Source organism: Molossus molossus, unplaced genomic scaffold, assembly GCF_014108415.1.
Source record: "Molossus molossus isolate mMolMol1 unplaced genomic scaffold, mMolMol1.p scaffold_m16_p_21, whole genome shotgun sequence".
NCBI classification, from domain to species: Eukaryota; Metazoa; Chordata; class Mammalia; order Chiroptera; family Molossidae; genus Molossus; species Molossus molossus.
The window spans coordinates 9,991,201-9,998,902 of record NW_023425357.1 but is presented as its reverse complement, the minus strand read 5'-3'; the positions used below and the strand labels follow the sequence as shown (position 1 = coordinate 9,998,902).

Sequence of the window (7,702 nt, the reverse complement as noted above, 5' to 3'; positions counted from 1 at the left end):
GGGGGGCATCCCTCTCACCAAGAGGAGGACTGCAGGCTTGACCCCCAGTAGGGGGCGTGCGCAGGCAGCCTATGGGTGTGTCTCTCTGTCCCTCTCCCTTCCTTTCTCTCTAAAATAATAAAAACATATATATATATATATTTTTTTTTATCCTCACCCGAGGACATTTTTCCATTTTTTGTTCAGGTAGAGTGGGAGGGAGAGAGAGGAACAGAGAGAGAGAGAGAAACATCCATGTGAAAGGAACACATCGAGTGGCTGCCACCCGCACAACCGACCGGGGCTGGGGATAAACCGCAACCGAGGTACATGCCCTTAGCTGGAACCGAACCCGGGTTTCTCAGGACCGCAGACCGATGCTCTAACCGCTGAGCCAAACCGGCCAGGGCTAAAAACATATTTTTTTTTTTTTTTATCCTCACCCGAGGACATTTTTCGATATTTTGTTCAGATAGAGTGAGAGGGAGAGAGAGAGAGAGAAACATCGATGTGAAAGGAACACACCGAGTGGCTGCCACCCACACGACCCAACCAGGGCCGGGGACAAACTGCAACCAAGGTACGTGCCCTTAGCGGGAACCGAACCCGGGTCTCTCCGGACTGCAGGCCAACGCTCTAACCGCTGAGCCAAACCGGCCAAGGCTAAAAACATATTTTTTAAAATAATAATAAAAATAGCCCTGGCCAGTTTGGCTCAACGGTTGAGCGTCAGCCTGGGACCAGAGAGTCCCGGGTTCGGTTCCCGCTAGGGGCACATACCACACACACAAAAAAATAAATAATAATAATAATAATAATAAAATTGATTGTGGTGATAGTTTCACAACCCTACGAATATGCCAAAACCATTGAACTGCGTACTTAAAAAGGGTGAAGTATATGGTATGTGAATTATATCCCAATAAAACTGCGGGTTTGTTTCTTTTTTAATATGGAACGCTTCATGAATTTGCATATCATCCCTGCACAGGGGCCATGCTACTATGCTAATCTTCTCTGTATGTTTCTATTTTAATGTATGTATGGTTTTTGTTTTGTTTTTTTAAAAGAATGAAGAGGGCGGGGTTTGGGACGCCAGTCTGGAGCTCAGTTCCACATGTTAGCAGGAGATGGCAGCTGAAGACGCAGGTCCAAGGTGTGGGTGGGACTGGGGACACAGGTCCGAGGTGTGGAGGGGGGGACTGGGACAGTAAACGTGAGTGTGCCCTGCTTCACGGTCGCTCCGGAAATGTCCTGTTATCACTGCTTGGGGTTTGGGCTTATTGCGTCTGTTTTGGTTGCCAGACTTGCAGACAGGACTGGAGACAACATGGGTCCAGGAGGGGGCAGCAGAGGACCGTGCAGACCCTCGGACGGGACTCCTGGCTGCGTGAGGCCCGCTGTCCATGCACCTGTCCCCAGCCTCTGCCCCTTTCTTCACCCTTCTAGGTACCAGAGAGTCCACCCGGCTGCACAGGCCTGAAACATGGGCACCTCCCTCCCTCACTGTCACTGGGGCAGACGCTGGAACCTGCCGCCTAGGTCTCCTGAATTCAGTGTCCCCTGGTCACCACAGCCCCACCCTGGGCCAAGCTGTTCCCCCCAATCCTCTCTCCAGCATCCTACCTGATCTCCTGCCCCCTGCCGTCCTCCCACCACAAGGCAATCCAAGACATCTTTCTAAAGCCCAAACTCAATGCTACCCTTTCCTACTCAGAACCGTCCATGGCTCCCCTGTGCCCCAAAAGTCTAGACTTCTCGCCCTGGCCGGTTTGGCTCAACAGTCAAAGTGTTGGCCTGTGGACCAAAGGGTCACGGGTTTGCTTTCCCCTCAAGGGCATTTACCTGAGTTGCTGGTTTGATCTCGGCCCTGGTTGGGGTCATGCAGGAGGCAACCAAAGGATGTGTCTCTGTCACATCAATGTTTCTCTCTCTCTCCCTCCTTCCCTTCCACTCTATCTAAAAACCAATGAAAAAATATCCTCAGGTGAGGATTAACAACAACAACAACAAAGTCCAGACTTCTCACTACAACCTTCAACTCCCTGCAAGTCCTGGCTCCTGGGGTCCCCTCAGCCTCACCTCTCAGCAACCCCTGACCCTCACCTCCACCCTGTGGTCTATGGTCCACTGAACTGAACTTCCAAGCCCTTGCACATTCTGTTCCCTCTGCCTAGAGCATGTCCCCAGGCACACCACTCCACCCTATCTCCAGGTTTCAGCTTAGACACCTCTTCCTCCAGGAAGCCCTCCAAGACCCCCAAGCTGGGTCAGGTCTCCCCTGAGTTCATCCACCTCAGCCCTGCCCTCTCTGGCTTGTTACTGTCTGAAGACAGGTTTGTCTCCCCACTGGATTGTGAGCCCTGGGAGAGCAGGGCCTGTCTTGGTCACCAATGGGTCCCAACACCACCCAGAATGGGGCAGGCACAGGGTAGGGGCTCAAGAAATGTATGGGACTAAGTGAATGTGTGTCGATTCTCATTGTCTAGATCCTTCTCTTCCTGTATGTAGCAGCCTCCATTCATTCACTGACAAACGTTTATTGAGCAACTACTGTACACCAAGCTTTGCTGATTGAACTCAATGGGGCACCAGAGACATGAGGAGAAACCAGACCAGCTCCTGCACCCAGGAAACTTGCAGTCTAGTGGGGCAGGCCACCTGGGACCCATGTAATAATAACTAATAATAAATATTTATTGAGCATGTGCTCTATACACCATGCACTGTGCTAGGTGCTGTACATTTATTTACTTTTATCCTTGCAACAGCTTTGTGAAGGAAGAACTCTATTATCGCCATTTTACAGATGAGGAAACCGAGTCAGGGTGTACATGGACAAACTGAGAATGGAACCCAAGTCTTTCTAACACCCAAGCTTTCTCTTCTGCTTGTTCCATTCTGAAAAGAAGAAGGGCCAAGATGTAACCTACCGCCGCAGACGACGCTGGGGTCTGCGTGTCGGGGCAGAGGGCTCTGCCGTCCATCAGAGGGCGCGAAGGAGCGCACACGGCGCTATCACAGAGGGTGGGATTTCAGGCGTGGGGCTGTGTTGGGCCCAAGGAAGAGACCAGTGTCCTTGGCTGGCACTAGGACCTTCCAGGAGCCCTCGCTCTGCCCACCAGAGGTCACTGCCTGCCACCACCACCCCCTTCCTTTGAGTCCTTGGGCACCACTAGATTCTCAGGGCTGTGGCTCCTTATTTTGCAAATGAGGAAGTGGCTGTGTGGGGAAGGAAGTAGGCTGGGCCGTGACCAAGAGTGATTATGATTCATGGGGAAAACCCTTCCCTCCGGAGTCCAGCCCCTTCGTGAGCAAAGGGCAGCGCCCTCTGGACGCCGCTGGGTCAAGTACAGGTAGACGGGCCATGAATGGGGTGTAGGCCCTTTCCTGGACGCGGGGGAGGGTGAGTCTGAATTGAGGTGTTCCTCGGAAGATTTAGTTGGAGGAAAGCAGTCCCAAAAAGTCGAAATAGTGAACCTTTTTTTTTTTAAATCCTCACCTGAGGATATTTTTCCATTTATCTTCAGATACAGCAGGAGGGAGAGAGGGAGAGAGAAAGAGAGAGAGAAACATCGATGTGAGAAGGACACATCAAGTGGTTGCCTCCCGCATGACCCCAACCAGGGCCGGGGACAAACCTCAACCAAGGTATGTGCCCTTGGCCAGAATTGAACCCAGGACTCTTTGGTCTGAGGGCCAACACTAACCGCTGAGCCAAACCAGCCAGAACGTGAACTTTTTTTTTTTTTAATCTTTATTGGTTTGAGAGAGAGAGAAAGGGAAAGGGAGGGAGAGATAGAAACATAGAAGAGAAAGAACATCGAATGGCCGCCTCCTGCATGCCCTCCATGGGGGATCAGGCCCACAACCCGGGCGTGTGCCCTGATGGGGAATCGAACCAGCAACCTCTTGGTGAATGGGTTGATGCTCAACCACTGAGCCACACCGCACAAGCATAATATTGAACCATTTTGAAGTGCTGACGTGAGGAAACTTTCCAGCACGGTAAATATTCTAAAACTAGATTTCGGTGATGGCTGCCCAAGAGGAATTTTCTGGGATGGAAATCATGCCCCAGTAAAGCTGATAAAGAGATTATGATATTTTTTTTTTTTTTTTTGTTCGGGTAGAGCGGGAGGGAGAGAGAGGAACAGAGAGAGAGAGAGAAACATCGATGTGAAAGGGACACATCGAGTGGCTGCCACCCCCAGGGCCGGGGACAAACTGCAACCGAGGTACGCGCCCCTAGCGGGAACCGAACCCAGGTCTCTCAGGACCGCAGGCCGACGCTCTAACCGCTGAGCCAAACCGGCCAGGGCGAGATTATGATATTTATGAGACAGTTGGAAATTTGAAAACTGACTGGGTATTTGAAGATACTAAAGAATTGTTCATGCCCTGGCCAGTTTGGTTCAGCGGTTGAGTGTTGGCCTGAGGGCCAGGGAAGTCCTGGGTTCGGTTCCTGCTAGGGGCACGTACCACAAAAAAAAAAAAAAGAGTTGTTCATTGTTGCCCGGCTGGTGTGGCTCACTGGTTGAGCATGGACCCATGCACCAAGAAGTTGCTGGTTTGATTCCCAGTCAGGACACATGCCCAGGTTGTGGGCCCGATCCTCAGTTGAGGGCATGCAGGAGGTGGCCAATTGATGTTCTCTCTCATCGACGTTTCTATCTCTCTCTCCCTCTCCCTTCCTCTCTCTCTAAAACCAATAAAGAAAGACATTTTTAAAAAAAGAATTGTTTATTGTTTTCTTTTCACTTTTTAGGTGAAATAATGACACGTGAGTGTGGATTTTTGGTTTTTGTTTTTGTTAATCTTCACTGAAGATATTTTTTCCATTGGTTTTTTTCTTACAGAGAGTGGAAAGAAGGGAGGGAGGAGGAGAGAGACAGAGAGAAACATTGATGTGAGAGAGATACATCAAATGGTTCTCTCCCACATGAACCCTGACCAGGGCTGGGGATTGAACCTGCAACCCAGGTACCTGCCCTTGACCGGGAATCAAAACCACGATGCTTCAGTTCATGGATGCATGCTCTAACCACTGAGCAACACCAGCCAGGGCTGTGAGTGTGCTTTTTCCATGAGTCCTTATCTATTAGAGATACAGGCTGACGTATTGATGAATAAAATAATATAATGGCTGGAATTTGCTTTCAAATAACATGGGAGGGGCAGGGTGGGAAAGGAGAGACAAGATGCTCTCTCTGTAATCACCTTCCACTGTCCCCCTCCAAACTCAGCTCCAGCCACACCAGCCTCCTTGCTGTCCTCACACTCACCAAAGACCTTCCTGCCTCAGGGCCTTTGCACTTGCTACGCCTTCTGCCAAAATCCCTCTTCCCTGAGATGTTCACCTCCTTCAGGTCTCAGCTCAACACCACCTCCTCAGAAGGGCCCTCCCTGACCTCCCTAGTTACAAGAGCAACCCTGCCACTCCCGATCCTCTTGCCCTATTTTATTTTTATAGCACTAATCTCTCCCTGACATGATACGCTGTATCAGTTGTTTGGTTATTGCTCATCTCCCTCCAATAGGATTTAGCCCCACAGGGAAGGAATGTTGCCTGTATCCTTGACACAACCTGGCAGATAGTCCGCACTCAATAAATATTTGCTAAACGATTGAATGGCTTGGAAAAACCCAGGTGAATGAGGTGAGAGGGGGAGAGGGAAGGGGGAAGAGATGGATACCCACACCAAGGGAAGTGTCTGTGCAAAGGTCTGAGGCTTGCTCCTGCAGACCTTTGTCCCCTCTTGCACAGTGGTCTAGGTGCTCTTCCCAGGGTGAGGAGTTAAGGAGGCTGCTCTTGGGGAGACCGAGCCCACGGGCGAGCCCAGACCTTGCCAGGCAGCACAGGAAACCACACCCTGAGGTCAGATCCAGGAGTAAATATTGCAGCACCCTGACGGAGATAAGGGGAGGAGAGGGTGGGGTTCAGAAACCTGCTAGCCAACCCCTCAGCTTCCAGGTCTCTGCCCAGGGAGGACAGGACAGAGTCCTGCCACAGCGCACAGGCCCCCATATCTAACAAATATTTAGTCTGGTAGGTGGGGCCTTGGCCAGTGGACTGAATGAGGAGGCCCCAGGCAGCCTCTGGCTCCCTAACAAACGGATGAGGTGGCTGGTGAGATAAGAGGGACTGGAGTGGGGGTCGTGGATAAAACAGGGTCAGAGAACCTTGTCCCCAGCTGGTCATGTGGAGAGAAGACCTACGCACTCCAACCTCTTGAGGCAATGGCCCTGAGCTTCAGTCTCCTTGTCTGTCAAATAGGCTCTAGCCTCACTGGCCTCACACTTTCCAAAACACTCCTGCCTCAGGGCCTTTGCACTTGCTGTTTCCTCTGCCAAGAATGCTCTTTCCCCAGAATCAGCATGAATCCCTTCTTGAGTCTCAGGGAAAAGTGAAGCTAGAGAATACATAAAATGGAGTTATTTTAACCCAGCTGCTAAAACTATTAACGTTATGAAGGTCGAGACACAAGGAAAGACTCCATTCTTGTTTTAACTAGCCTGGGAACTTCAACTTTTTTGAACATTCCAGTCCTGCTTGAGTGCCTGGACCTCCAGGTAGCCCTCTAATTGTCCCCTGAAGGAGTCGCATACCCAGGCCACCTGACACCTATCATTCAGGTCTCCTGCCCCTGTGTTCCAGACTACCTGAATCTGACTGGTCGCCGCCTGGATCATCACCAGGGCCGTGGATGCAGGACTGATGGTTCTCGAGAGAGCACTTTTATTTGCTGTAGGAACTTCTCCCTTTTCTCTCTTCTTCAGGAGACTTCTGGGTTTTCACCCAGCTGTGTTTCCAGATTGCAAATTCCAGGACCCTTGAATAAATCTCTATCCTGGATTTCCATCAAAGCCTCCAGATTCTTTTTGAGTTTGCTCAACAAGTCTCTACTCCAATGTCACCTCCCGCACCACCTTCTGAGTCCCAGCACCAGCCACTCGGCCTCCCCTGCGGGGCGGGCGTTGTTGTCTGTCCTATTTAAGGCTGAGGCCCAGCACCCAGCACAGTGTAGGTTCTCAATAAATGCTTGTTGAAAGGTGAATGAACAGTGGTGTCCGCATACAAGTGCCCACCACGCGCCTGCTCTCCTCCACCCTCAGGGGACCCCCTCGAGAGGTCAGTGTCATGATCACTTCCCACCCACTTCACAGAGAGACAAGGGACCCTGCCCAGTTTCCTGGTCTACTTTCAGCCCGACTCCGGGCCTGGCACATAGTAGGTGCTCAAGAAACGGCAGCTGTCTGTTAGACCGAGCATCTGGGCTCATGTCCAGGAGCACCAGAGGAGGGTGCAGGGAGGTGGGGAGGGCGGAGGACAGCAGAGCAGGGTCGGCGTGCCGCTGGGGTGATAGGGAGCCATGGCGGAGTCTGGACACGAGCCGGGTTCCGCCCTAAGCCACTTGGAGCCAAGGGCTTGTCATGCTCCTCAGCCAAATCACCAGAAACCAGGGCGTCCCTGGAGACGCCAGTCTCTGTGAGTCATCTACACCTGGTGTCCAGTTCCACAAACACTCCCTGTGCCCAACCCTGGGCTGGGCAGTACCAGGGACACAGTGGTGACCACACAGCCCTGGTCCTGCCCTCCCAGGACACACAGTCCAGCTAGGGAGACAGACCCATCACCCTGACAGTGAGAACTCAGGGGGATCAGGGTTGGAAATGGGGGTCCCAGGCCACACTTAACCCAGCCTGAGAGTCCAGGAGGGCT

At 51.7% G+C, this 7,702-nt stretch overlaps 1 pseudogene; it reads right to left on the bottom strand.

Annotated features, from left to right (window-relative positions):
* Positions 1–925: 925 nt before the first annotated feature.
* LOC118639648 lies at positions 926–1,024 on the bottom strand (annotated as a pseudogene).
* Between the last annotated feature and the right edge of the window lie 6,678 nt (positions 1,025–7,702).